This window comes from Echinops telfairi, unplaced genomic scaffold (assembly GCF_000313985.2).
Source record: "Echinops telfairi isolate 266 unplaced genomic scaffold, ASM31398v2 ScPeMD7_41;HRSCAF=154, whole genome shotgun sequence".
Taxonomy (NCBI): Eukaryota; Metazoa; Chordata; class Mammalia; order Afrosoricida; family Tenrecidae; genus Echinops; species Echinops telfairi.
The window spans coordinates 212718-225309 of record NW_022103939.1 but is presented as its reverse complement, the minus strand read 5'-3'; the positions used below and the strand labels follow the sequence as shown (position 1 = coordinate 225309).

At 38.6% G+C, this 12592-nt stretch overlaps 1 non-coding gene across 1 annotated transcript; it reads left to right on the top strand.

Annotated features, from left to right (window-relative positions):
* Positions 1–7404: 7404 nt before the first annotated feature.
* Positions 7405–7568, top strand: LOC115869719. Its single transcript, XR_004046343.1, has one exon. It is a non-coding gene; the product is annotated as a U1 spliceosomal RNA (small nuclear RNA).
* The last annotated feature ends 5024 nt before the right edge of the window (positions 7569–12592 follow it).

Here is a 12592-nt window from a genome sequence, read left to right as displayed (position 1 = left end):
ATATGTGTCTCTGTAGGCAACAGATTGATGGGTTATGTTTTCTGAGCCAGTCTGCAAATCTTTGCCTTTTAATGGATGAGTTGAGACCATTAACATTAAGAGTTATTATCACCATCTGTTGATTCATTGCTGTCCTCCCATAATTTTTGTGTTGGGTGTTTTCCTATGTTTGTACTGGGGGGCTTCATTCTTGCCTTCTTTTCCCTTTGAGGCCATCTTATCTTGGAAATTGTTTTCGGTGTTTGACTTCTTGGTGGAGTTGGGTTATATGGTGGTCTCCTGTTTGTGCTTGGTGGATGTTGGTCTTCTGATCATAGTGAGTCAGCAAGGATTTTCCACAGTGTTGGGTGTCTTATGTTGTGTTCTTTGAGTTATTCCTTGTCCTGGAAGACTCTTACCTCACTGTGTATCTTAATAGATTGTTTGGCAGGGTAGAAGATTCTTGGTTTGGCGGGTTTTTTTCTTTCAGCTTTCGGAATACGTTACTCCACTCTCTCTTCCTCTTCATCGTATCTGCTGATAGGTCTGAGCATAATCTTACCTGAGCACCATTGTATGTGTCTGCCTGTCTTTTTTTTTTTTTGCTGCTCTTAAGATTTTCTCTTTTTTTCTCAAAGCTGGATAATTTAACTATTATGTGCCCTGTTGAGTTCTTCCTGGAGTTTAGTCTAATTGGTGTCCTCTGCTTCCTGTATGAATGTCTGATTTTCATTCATTAAGGTTGGGAAGTTTGCTTCCAGAAATTACCTTGCTCATTTAGCTGTTGACTTCTTCATTGTGTCTTGTTCTGGTAGACCAATTATTTGAATAATGTTCCTATTCACAGCATTTTTCATTGATCTCAGGTTTTTTCCCACCTCTTTGATTATCTTGTTTGACTGTCTTTCCCATTTGTTGAAATCTGCCTAATTGTCCTCGAGATTGCTGGTACGATTCTCCATCTCTTCTAGTCTGTTGGTGAAACCCGTGATCTTGTGTTTTGCTTCTGCTACCTCATTCATTAGTTCTTGTTATTTCCTTTGGTGTGTGGACTTCATCCCTTCTATCATGGACTTCAATTCCTCTATCACTGTGTGTATATTCTGTGTTGCTTCCCTCATATCCTGTATTATTCCAAGCAGCATTCTGAAGATTTCTTTTTGTGGCAGATCCACGTCTGATTCTTCTATGAGCATCATTAGATTTATGGCTGCCTCCATGGTTGTGTTTTGTTTTTCTTGTTTTCTTGTTGAGGGTGTTGAGGTATGTTGCTATCTTCATTTTGGAAGAACTGGGTGCCATGTTTCTGGGAGACCAAGGGGCCCTTAGCTCTTTCTTTGTGTGACTGGTTTTAGAGGATTACCTGGGGCCTACTATGGTGGTGGGTCAGATTGTTATGTAGGTAAGGAGCTGCAGCAACCCAGTGGCTGGCAGCAGTAGGGGCCTCAGTGTCTGGGCTAAGGCAGGCAATGGTAGGTATGCCATTGACTGGTTGGGGCAGGACTTCAGCACAGGCACAGACCTGTCTGTACTGTCAGGCCATAATTTGTGGCCTTTTAAAGACTCTGTGGAGCCCAAAACTGGTAGAGAGCCAGTTTTTGCCTTGGGCTGTTGCTGTCAACAACTGTTGGCTTTTCCCATTTTGTTATGTTAAACTCCTAGGCTGTGCTCTGGAGATTAGCATTCTGGGTAGGTTGTTATGTTTATGTTATGCTAAGGGACAGCATCTGCAGGTTTACATTCAAAGTTACACAAAGGACCACAGCCTGGAATTGAAAGTGTTAAAATTTTTTTTTCCTTTGTATAATAGGCTTGTGGGGTGCCCTGGTATCAGGGCTGTGCCATGCTGTCCCCTAGTGTAGGGGGGCCAGCTTAGCGGAGTGGGTTTGGAGCCAATTGGATCTGAATTCATCCCTAGCTGCACTCCTGTGTCACTCCAGGCTATATCTGGTTGTGCTCTGGGGAACTGCATTCTGTCACAGGTAAATATCCCAATGGATCTTCAATTGCTACAAATTATTGTCTAATTATCTATCGTTACCCACACTGGCAGGTGTGGAGCTGGGGAGAGGCAGAAAGGGGATGGCCTATCTAGTCACTCTGTTCCTGGCTGGGGAGGGGAGTTCCAAAGCTCTAGACTGCAGGCAAAGCAGTGAGAGGAACTCTGGTGTGAGGTCTTGTGGCTAGCTCTAGGAGGTTCTCTGCTAGCCTAGGATTGTGACCACTTTTAGACAGCAGCCTGGGGAAATTACTGCTCCCTGTGGGTCTAGGGCACAGGAAGGAGTGGCAGACACAATCCTGCTGGACCTGGTGAGGGTTCGTGGAGCCCACAGGCAGACAGACACAGTTAACTTAGAGCATTTCAGCGAATTCTCTAATTGCTTCATGGGTGAAAATCAAACGGAGAGGTCTGAACCAGACCTTAGTACACGGAATCTATTTTTAGCACCCAGCCTCCTAGTATTGGCCTCCTTACCTCTTCATTTTCTGGTCTAGCAGCAGGAGTGCCAGGTGGGTGGTTTTACCTGGATGCCATTTTGACTTCTTTTGACATGAGATTTTAATCAAACTTCTGCAGTTTTGCCTTGTTTGGTAAAGGGGACAGCTCCAGATCTGTTAGCTTTTGTAGTTCTTGTTTCATGGTGATAGTCTTATTTATTCAAAGCAACATAAATCATAGTCTAAGTCAAAGTAACACAAATTCAACCCTTAGTCTTTTTCTGTTCAACAGCAACTGGTTTAAACTGTGTATACAAAGTTTGATAGTGAGACTTTTTGGCTGACAATTCCTTCAAGAGGGAAACTGGATTTTCCTTTCCAGCTGAATTGGAATAATTGTTCTTGATTCCATATTCCAGCTATCAGCTCCAGTTTGCTGACCTCTGCCTCCATGTTGAATAGTCTACCTGGAATGATTCTTAAGGGTATGGAATTGTGTGTGGACCTTAGGGAACTTTGAGAGTGAGGACTCCTTTCCTCTTATTTATAAACATATAGAATAATGTGCAGAAGTAGAATCTTTAAGCCAATCCAGGTCTTAAGCTAGGGCATCTATTAAGGGGCTGAGAATTAAGAGGCCTATCACCATGAAATGGATATTTCAAAGCAGAAAGGATGGGAGATAGTTTCAACAATAGGAATGGCTAAGAGACCTTAGGGAATCAGGGGAAGGGTTGATTAACTGGGAGTAGGAAGGACAGATTGGTGTAGGATGACAACATAAGGGAGACAAGATTGGCCAAACACCTGCCTTGTGAACAATTACTCTGTCAGGATGAGAATCTCATAGTTTTAGCTGACTCTTTTATTCATTTGTTCTCTCTTAGTAGAGGAAGGCACAGTGAGTAGCATTGGTGCAAGCCTTAGCCCCTGGTTCAAAATGCTTATGCGAAGCCAGAAGTCATTAGAGTTCCTTAGTGGAGCTCAGCCTTGAAGGAAGAAGGCAGTTTTAAAAATGGCTCAATTCCAGCACCATTTAAATTGTGATCTTCCAACAGTGAGTATGTTTTCCAGTTTCTTAAGGCCTTCAATTCCCTGAAGAAACTCTAGGAAAGAAAAAGGAAACTCCCAGTTCTTTCCCACATAACAAAAGCCAGAGACAGCAAAAGGTGGGTAGGGGGTGGGTCTAGAACACAGGTGGCAGATGAAGTGAGAAGAGGAAGGGCTCCTATCCTTTGGGATGAGACTGAAGGAAATCCAGTTCCCTGAATTTCACTTCACAGAGCGATCAATTTGCTGGAAGGCTGGTTGGACAAATTCACCAATTTCATCATTTACTAAAATTGTGTTTCCTTTAATTTGTATAGCGTTTAAAACAATTTGCATGGTTGGGCTGGTTTTAACTACTTTTGAAGATGTCTACAAAGTATCAGCTGACCAATCTAAGTTTAGTTTAGCTTAATCTTAGTTTTATTTGCAGCTGTTTCACTGAAGTAATTTTTCCATGACTGGCCAAATCCAGTGCATTCTAAGTTTTTCCTTACTTTAGATCTATGACTTTTGGGAATGAGAATTTTATTCTACAAATGTGTGCAAAGACTCAAATGTCAATAATGTTCATACATAATCATGGGTGGTGGGTGTATCTCTCTTCCAAAACATTTCTAGTCAATAAATTTTCTTTCATCCCTGAACATTTTTGTGCATTTATAACTTAAATAAATAGATAAGAGTTTAAATATGGCTATACTATATGTGGTAGTTACATGATTTCATGTCAACTTGAACATATATAAAAGTTTAGGGTTGGTATTCAACTTGTCAATCAGGTCAGAGCCTTCTTTCTCTGCATACACCTTCCTGCTGGTGAGCCACTCTGAGGCCTGCTCATTCCTGTGAAGCTTCCACTACCATTGGACCCACACGACTTTGCACCCACAGTTCTGTGAAATTTCTACATTCTGCATTATTGCATGTGGCTGCATGAGTCTGAAGAGGGACTCATGGACTAGTAGTGAACTGATGGACTTGAGTTGAACTGGTCTGGGATTTTTTTCAATATATAATTACTTCTTGATAGAAATCTCTTTCTCACACAAATATGACTGTTACTGGTTTTGTTCCTCTAGTCAACCAAGAGAACACAATATATTTTCATTTACCACTTGTCTGCCTATTTGGCATACTGTGTTGGTGTGTGTTTTGCTTTGCTGCTGAAAGCTATTTAACTGATATTTCAAATACTAGAAAGGGTACCTTTGGTGGACAGATTTCAGCAAAATTTCCAGACTAAGACAGACTATGAAAGAAGACCTGCCAATCTACTTCTGAAAATATTGTTCATTGAGAACATTCTGAATAGCAATGCAACGTTGTCAGAAGATGAGCCCCTTAGGTTGGAAGACATTCAAAACACAACTGAGGAAGAAATGCTTCCTGAAAATAAAGTTTTACATTAATGATAAGGATTCAGTAATTATATGAGAACCTTCATTTGCTGATGGAGTATGATTCAAAAATTAGAATAAAGAGTTACAACCATCAATCCATTAATTATTTGAATGTATAAACTATGAATATAAGAACATTAGAATTTATAAAAAATGAAATTGAATGCATAAAGATAGATAGTTTGGCATTAAAGCTGAAATAGATCAGTATTGGCCATTTTGAATGGGACAATCATATGACTCATTTCTTGGGAATAGCAAATGGAAGAGGGTTAGTATTGCATTCACTGTTTAAAAGAACATTTCAATATTGTTTATGAAGTACAATGCTATCAGTGATGGTATAATATATAGAAGTCCAGAAATAAGATTAGTTATTATAGCTCAATGCCAAAGATAAAGAAATTGAAGATTTTTTCAACGTCTGCAATGTGAAACAGATCAAACATGCAATCAGAATGCATTTTCAATTACAAGGATTGTGAAAGCTGGAAACAATACTGGTTGGTATTTGAAAAATATGGCCTTGATGATAAAAATAATGCTGGAGAATCTTATGATAAAAGTTTGGAAAAAACAATGGATTATTCCTGGCAAATACCTTTTTCTACATATAAGTGGTAACTATATACATGAACTATGCTGGACAGACACACAGGAATCAAATAGACTATCATCAACCAAAAGGTCAATATCTCCTATGATATTGACCCAACTATGGAATCCAATCAATGCAACCATAATTCAAATTTATGCACCAACCACAAAAACTAGTGATGAAGAAATTGAAGAATTCTACCAATGACTTCAGTAAGAAATTGATCAAACATGCAATCAAGATGAATTGATAATTCTTGGTGATTGGAATGCAAAAGTTGGAAACAAAGAGCTGGGAACGGTAGTTGGAAAATATGGACTTGGTGATAGACATGAAGCTGGAGATCTCATGAGTGAACTTTACAAAACCAACAAATTGTTCATGTCAAATACTTTATTTCAACCACACGGAGGCAACTGTACACATGGACTTCCCAAGATGGAATACACAGAAATCAAATTGAATACATCTGTCGGAAGACATGATGGAGAAACAGCTAAAACCAGACTAGGATCCAACTGTGGAACAGACCATTAATTGCTCACATGTAAGTTCAGAATAAAGCTGAATAAAATTTAAACGAGTCCACGAGAGTCAAATATGACCTCGAGTTTGTCCCACCTGAACTTTGAACATCTCAGGAACAGATTTAACACATTGAACACTGATGGCAGGAGGCCAGATGTGCTGTAGTATGACATAAAGACCCTTATTCATGAATAAAGCAAAAGATTAAAAAGACAGGAAATAGAGAAAAGATCAGCTTGGGTGGCACAAGAGACTCTGAAACTTACTCTTAGTTATAGAGTAGCTAAAGCAAAAGAAAGAAAGGATGAAGTCAAAGAGCTGAATAGAAAATTTCAAATGGAAGCTCAAGAAGACAATGCCAAATATTATAATGAAATGTGTAAAGATCTAGAATGAGAAAACCCAAAGGGAAGAATACACTCAGCTTATCTGAAACTGAAAGAGCTCAAGAAGAATTTCAAGTCTCAGGTTGCAATCTTGAAAAATTCTATGGGCAAAATATTGACTGATACAGGAAGCATCAAGGGAAGATGGCTTTAAAAAAAGAAGATGCAAATAATACACCAAATTACTGTGCAAAAAATAACTAGTCAACAGTGCACCATTTCAGGAGGTAACATATGAGTGAGAACCATTGGTGCTGAAGGAAGAAATTCAAAGTTCACTGGAAGCATTATACAAAAACAAGGCTCCTGGAATTGATGGAATACCAATTGAAATGTTTCAGCCAGCTGAAGAAGCACTGGAAGCACTCATTCATCTATTACAAGAAATTTGGAAGATAGCTACTTGGTCAACTGATTAAAAGAGGTCCATATTTGTGCCCATTCTAAAGAAAGGTGACCCAACAGAATGCTTCATTTGCTCTTGAATGTAGAATTCCTCTTAAAAGGGGGAAGAAATTGAAGTAAAAACTGAGCAAAAGATTTCAAAAGGTAGCTCAAGAAAACAATGTAAAGTATTGTGATGAAATATGCAAAGACCTAGAACTAGAAAACCAAAACAGAGGAACGTGATCAGCATATGTCAAGTTGAAAGAACTTGAGAAAAAAAATCGAAGCCTTGAATTGTGATACTATGGGAAAATTCTTGAATGATGCAGGAAGCATCAAAATAAGATGGAAAGAATACACAGAGTCACTCTACTAAAAAGAACTAGTCAGCATTCACCCATTTTGGGAGGTAGAATATGGGGAAGAACCAATGGTACTGAAGGAAGAAGCCTCACTGAAGGCATTAGCCAAAGACAATGCTCCCGCAATTCATGGAATACCAAGTAAAATGTTTCATCAAGCTGAGGAAACACTAGAAGCATGTATTCATCTATGCCAAGAAATTTGGAAGACAACTACCTAGCCTACTGAATGGAAGAGTTCCATATTTGTGCCCATTCCAAAGAAAGGTGACCCTATACTTACCTGGCAGGGGAGATGACATGATCACAAAGGTGGTTTTCCCAGGGTGAGGCTTATCCATTGCACTCTGGATGTGCTGACCCTTGCGATTTCCCCAAATGCTGGAATCTCGGCTGCATAATTTGTGGTAGTGGGGAACTGTGTTTGTGCTTTCCCCTGAATTATTAAAAACAAAAAGCCAACAAAACAAAACAACAAATAAAGGTGACCCAACAGAATTCCCAAATTATAGAATAGTACATGCAAGGAAAATTTTGCTGAAGTTCAACAACAGTTGTAGCAGTATATTGACAAAGAGCTGCCAGAAATTCAACCTGGATTCAGAAGAGGGTGTAGAACAAGAGATATCATGTCAAATGGATCTTGGTTCAAAGCAGGAACTATCAGAAAAATATTTGCTTGTGTTTTATTTGTTATGTAAAAGGAATTCAACTGTATGGCTCATAACAAACTATGGATAGCCTTGAGAAGAATAAGAATTCCAGAGCACTTACTTCTGCTCTTGTGGAATCTGTAGATGCATCAAGAGACAGTTGTGTGAACAAAATAAGAGAATATTCCAAAACTAAAACCAAAACTCATTGTTATCAAGTTAATTCCACCCTATAGAATAGGGTAGAATGGCTTCTGCGGGTTTCTGAGACTGTAACCCTTTATGGGAGTAGAAAGCCTCATCCTTCTTCCCAGAATCAGCTCATGGCTTCAACCTGCTAACCTTGTAGTGTAGCAGCCTGACAAGTAATCCACTATCCCACCAGGGCTTCTGTAAAGGAATACAGCACAGTTTAAACTTGAGAAAGGTTTAGATATCAAAGAACAAAAAATCATATCATTGTGTGCCCATCTTCCCGCTATGATCACTGAAGACAAATGTGTGCATAAGCAAATGTGGTGAAGAAAGCTGATGGTGCCCGGCTATCAAAAGATATAGTGTCTGGGGTCTTAAAGGTTAAACAAGCAGCCATCTAGCTTAGAACCAACAAAGTCACATGGAAGAGGCACACCAGCCTGTGCGATCACGAGGTGTCGAAGGGATCAGGTAGCAGGCATCAAAGAACAAAAAGTCATATCATTGTAAATGAGGGGGAGTGCAGAGTGGACACCCAAAGCCCACCTGTAGGTAATGGGACACCCAATTACAGAAGGGTCATGGGGAGGAGAGGAGCCAGTCAGGGTGCAGCGTAGCAACAATGAAACATACAAATTTCCTCTAATTCTTAAATGCTTCCTCCACCCCCACTATCATGATCCCAATTCTACCTTACAAATCCGACTAGACCAGAGGATGTGCACTGGTACAGATAGGAACTGGAAACACAGGGAATCCAGGGAGGATGATTCCTTCAGGACCAGTGGTGAGAGGCCATACCGGAAGGTGGAGGGAAGGTGGGGGAGAAACGGGGAATTGATTACAAGGTTCTACATATAACATTCTCTCTGGGGGATGGACAACAGAAAAGTGAGTAAAGGGAGATGTCGGAAAGTGTAAAACAGGACAAAATAATAATAATTTATAAATTATCAAGGGTTCATGAGGGAGGGGGGACCAGGGACTGAGGGGGAAAATTGAGGAGCTGATACCAAGGACTTAATTGGAGAGCAAAATTTTTGAGAATTATGAGGGCAACATATGTACAAATGTGCTCGACACAATTCATGTATGTATGGATTGTGATAAGAGTGGTATGAGCCCCCAATAAAAATTTTTTAAATTGAGAAAGGTGTGCATCAGATTGTGTCCTCTCCCCATACTTATTCAATCTGTATGCTAAGCAAATCATCAGAAAGGCTGGATTATATGAAGAATGTAGCATTGGGATTGGAGGAAGGCTTATTTACAACCTTCAAGTTGCAGACGACACAACCTTGCTTGCTGAAAGTGAGAAGGACTTGAAGCACTTGCTGATGAAGATCAAGGATTGCAGCCTCTAGTATGGATGACAATTCGATGTAAAGAAAACCAAAATCCTCACAACCGGACAAATAGGTAACATCATGATAAATGGAGAAAAGATTGAAATTGTCAAGGATTTCATCTTGCTGGGATCCACAATCAATGTTCAGGGAAGCAGCAGTCAAGAGATCAAATGACACACTACACCAGGTACATCTTCTGCACAAGGCCTCTTTAGAGTATTGAAAACCAAAGATGTTACTTTGAGAAACAAGGTGCACCTGACCCAACACATGATAATTTCAGTCACCTAATATACATGTGAAAGTTGGACATTGAATAAGGGAGACCCAAGAAGAATTGATGCATTTGAATTATGGTGTTGATGAGGAATATTGAAAATACCATGGATTATTGCATAAGTCCTCATCAGATATGCGGTTTGCAAATATTTTCTCTTTTTCTGTGACTGCCTTTTCACTTTGTTGACATGTGCTTTGAATTAAGTGGTTTTAATTTTGATATGTTCTCTCTCTATATATCCATTTGTGCTTTTGCTCTTGAATGTAAGCAATTCTTTCTTATTCAAGTTCATTCATCCATTAAATTTTCTTAACATTCTTTTTGTAAGTCAATTGACCATATGTATAATAGCCTATTTTTGGATAAAACTCTATAATATATATATATCTCCTTAAACCAGTTGTTGTTGTTAGGTGCCAATGAGTCGATTGTGACCCATTATGACCCCACGCACAACAGAATGAAAGACTGCGGAGGTCCTGAACCATCCTCACAATTGCCTTAGGCTTGAGCACATTGTTGCAGCCACTGACTGTATTAATCCATTTGTTTGAGGGGCTTTCCCTTTTGTGCTGTCCCTCCACTGTAGCAAGCATGATGTCCTTTTCTAGAACCTGGTCTCTCTTGATAACATGTCCAAAACACATGAAACAAAATCTCCTCATCCTTGCCACTAAGGAGACCTCTGGCACTACTTCTTCCCAGACAGACATGTTTGCTGTCCTTTCGCAGTTTGTGGTACTTTTGGTATTCTTCGTCAGCACCACACTTCAAACACATTGATTCTTCTTTGGTCTTCCTTATGCAATATTTAACTTTATGCATATGAGGTTATTGAAAAGGCCAGTACTGTATAGTATTAAGACGCCCTGCTGGCATAGTGGTTCCGAGTTGGGCTGCGATCTACAATTTGAAACCACTTCCTAGTGGAAAAATGGGGCTTTCAACTCCAGTAAGCAGTTACAGTCTCAGAAACTCGCAGGGGTGATTCTACGTTGTCCTAAAGGGTCGCTATGTGTAGCAACCCCTTGATGGACGTGAGTTGGTGGTTTGGGGTTATACAGTCTTAATTAAAAGAGCTTCGTAATAAGTTTTGAAACTGGGAATTTTGAGTTCTCCAACTTTTTTTTCTTTTTAAAGATTGTTTGGTTATTCAAACAATCCCTTACATCATCAAAAGTCCCTTACATTATCAAAGGGAATTTAGGATCAATTTGGCAAGTATTGCAATGCTAATATCGTTTTTCAATCCATGAATATGTGATGTTGCTTTATTTATCTCTGCATTAGCTTCTGCCAACAATGTTTTGTAGTTTTCAGTTTCTCAATCTTATACTTTTTTTTAGAATTTAATCATTTTATTGGGGACTCGTACAACTCATCACAATCCATACAATCTTATACTACTTATGTTAAATTTACCCCTAACTATTTTACTCTGTTTAATACTATTATTAATGTTATTTTTTCTTTTAAAACACTATTATTAATTGGGGGTTAATACATATGCCATTCCATAGTTCAATCACATCAAGCAGAATTGTACAATTGCTACTATAAAGTTTCCAAACTTTCTTTTTCTACATGGACTCCTTTACATTATCTCCCTTTTACTGCACCACCACTACTAATGTTTACTCCACCCAACCCTGATGTTTACTTTTTTAATTTCCCTTTTGAATTCCTTATTTCTAACGTGTAGCAATTTACTTGATTTTCCTATACTGATCTTGTATCCTATAGCCTTGCTGAACCCATTTATTAATTTTTCTTTTTTTTCTTCTTGTGTGTGAATCCCTTAGAATTTTCTATATGCAAGAGCAATCCTTCTAAGAATAGAGACAATTTTACTTTTTTTCCTTTCCAATCTGGGTTTCTTTTATTTATTCATAAGTCTAATTGTCCTGGCTGGAATCTTTGATTCAGTGTTGACTAGAAGTGATAAAAACAGACATTCTTGTCTTAGTCTTTTCTGTATTAGGTATGATACTAGTTGGGTGATTTTCATAGATGTTTCATCAGGTTGAGGAATTCCCTTTATTTCTACTTTAATGAGTTTTTCATTGTTTTACTTTTTATTGTGAATTGAGTGCAAGTTTACAGAGCAGATCAGCTTTCCATTCAACATTTCATACACATTTTGTTTCATCTAATTGGCTGTAATATCCATGATGTACCAACATGTATCATACTTCTTCCCTGTATTTCCGGTTCTTCCTTTTTTCCTAACCCTTCTGAATCCTTTCCTTGGGTAAATGCTGCCCTATGATCCCAAATGATTGGTTATTCTAAGATGTAAGGACTTCCCCAGAGTTATTGTTCCTCTTAAAGATCTATCTACTGTTTGACTTAAAATGGAGTCATGTGGCTGAGTTAATTTTTAGGCCTGAAGTGTGACTAAGGGCTATTGTCTTGGGGGTTTCAGAAATCTCTATCTGACCAGTAAAACTGGTATTTTTTTATGATTTTGAATTTTGCTCCAAATTTTTCTCTCACTGCATCCTGGATCTTCTAATGTGATTCCTTTCAGAGCAATTGTTAGTGGTAGCTGGGCACCATCTAATTCTTTTGGTCTCAGGGTTGGGGAGACTGATGTTTAAATGGTCCATTACTCTCCTGTGTAATTTTTTCCAAGTACCATCAATTTTCTTCACTCTTCTTTCCCCTAGACAGGGAGAGATCAGTAGTTACATTGTAGATGGCCTCTCAGGACCTTTTAAGACTTCATTTGCAACTCACCAAAGTAGTATATTGAACATTGTCTTTGTGAACTATGTTACACTGACTGATCTTGGTGTTCCCCTTGCTGAATATTTATATATATATAATGAAGTAATTTTGTTAAATGTCTATTGAGGTGATGTTGGTCTTTGTTTTTATTTAATTAATATAGTATATTACATTAATTCATTTTGGCCATTAAATCAACTTTGTATTCCTAGGATGAGTCTCTTTTGACCTTAGTGTATACAAGAGTAAGTAAAAA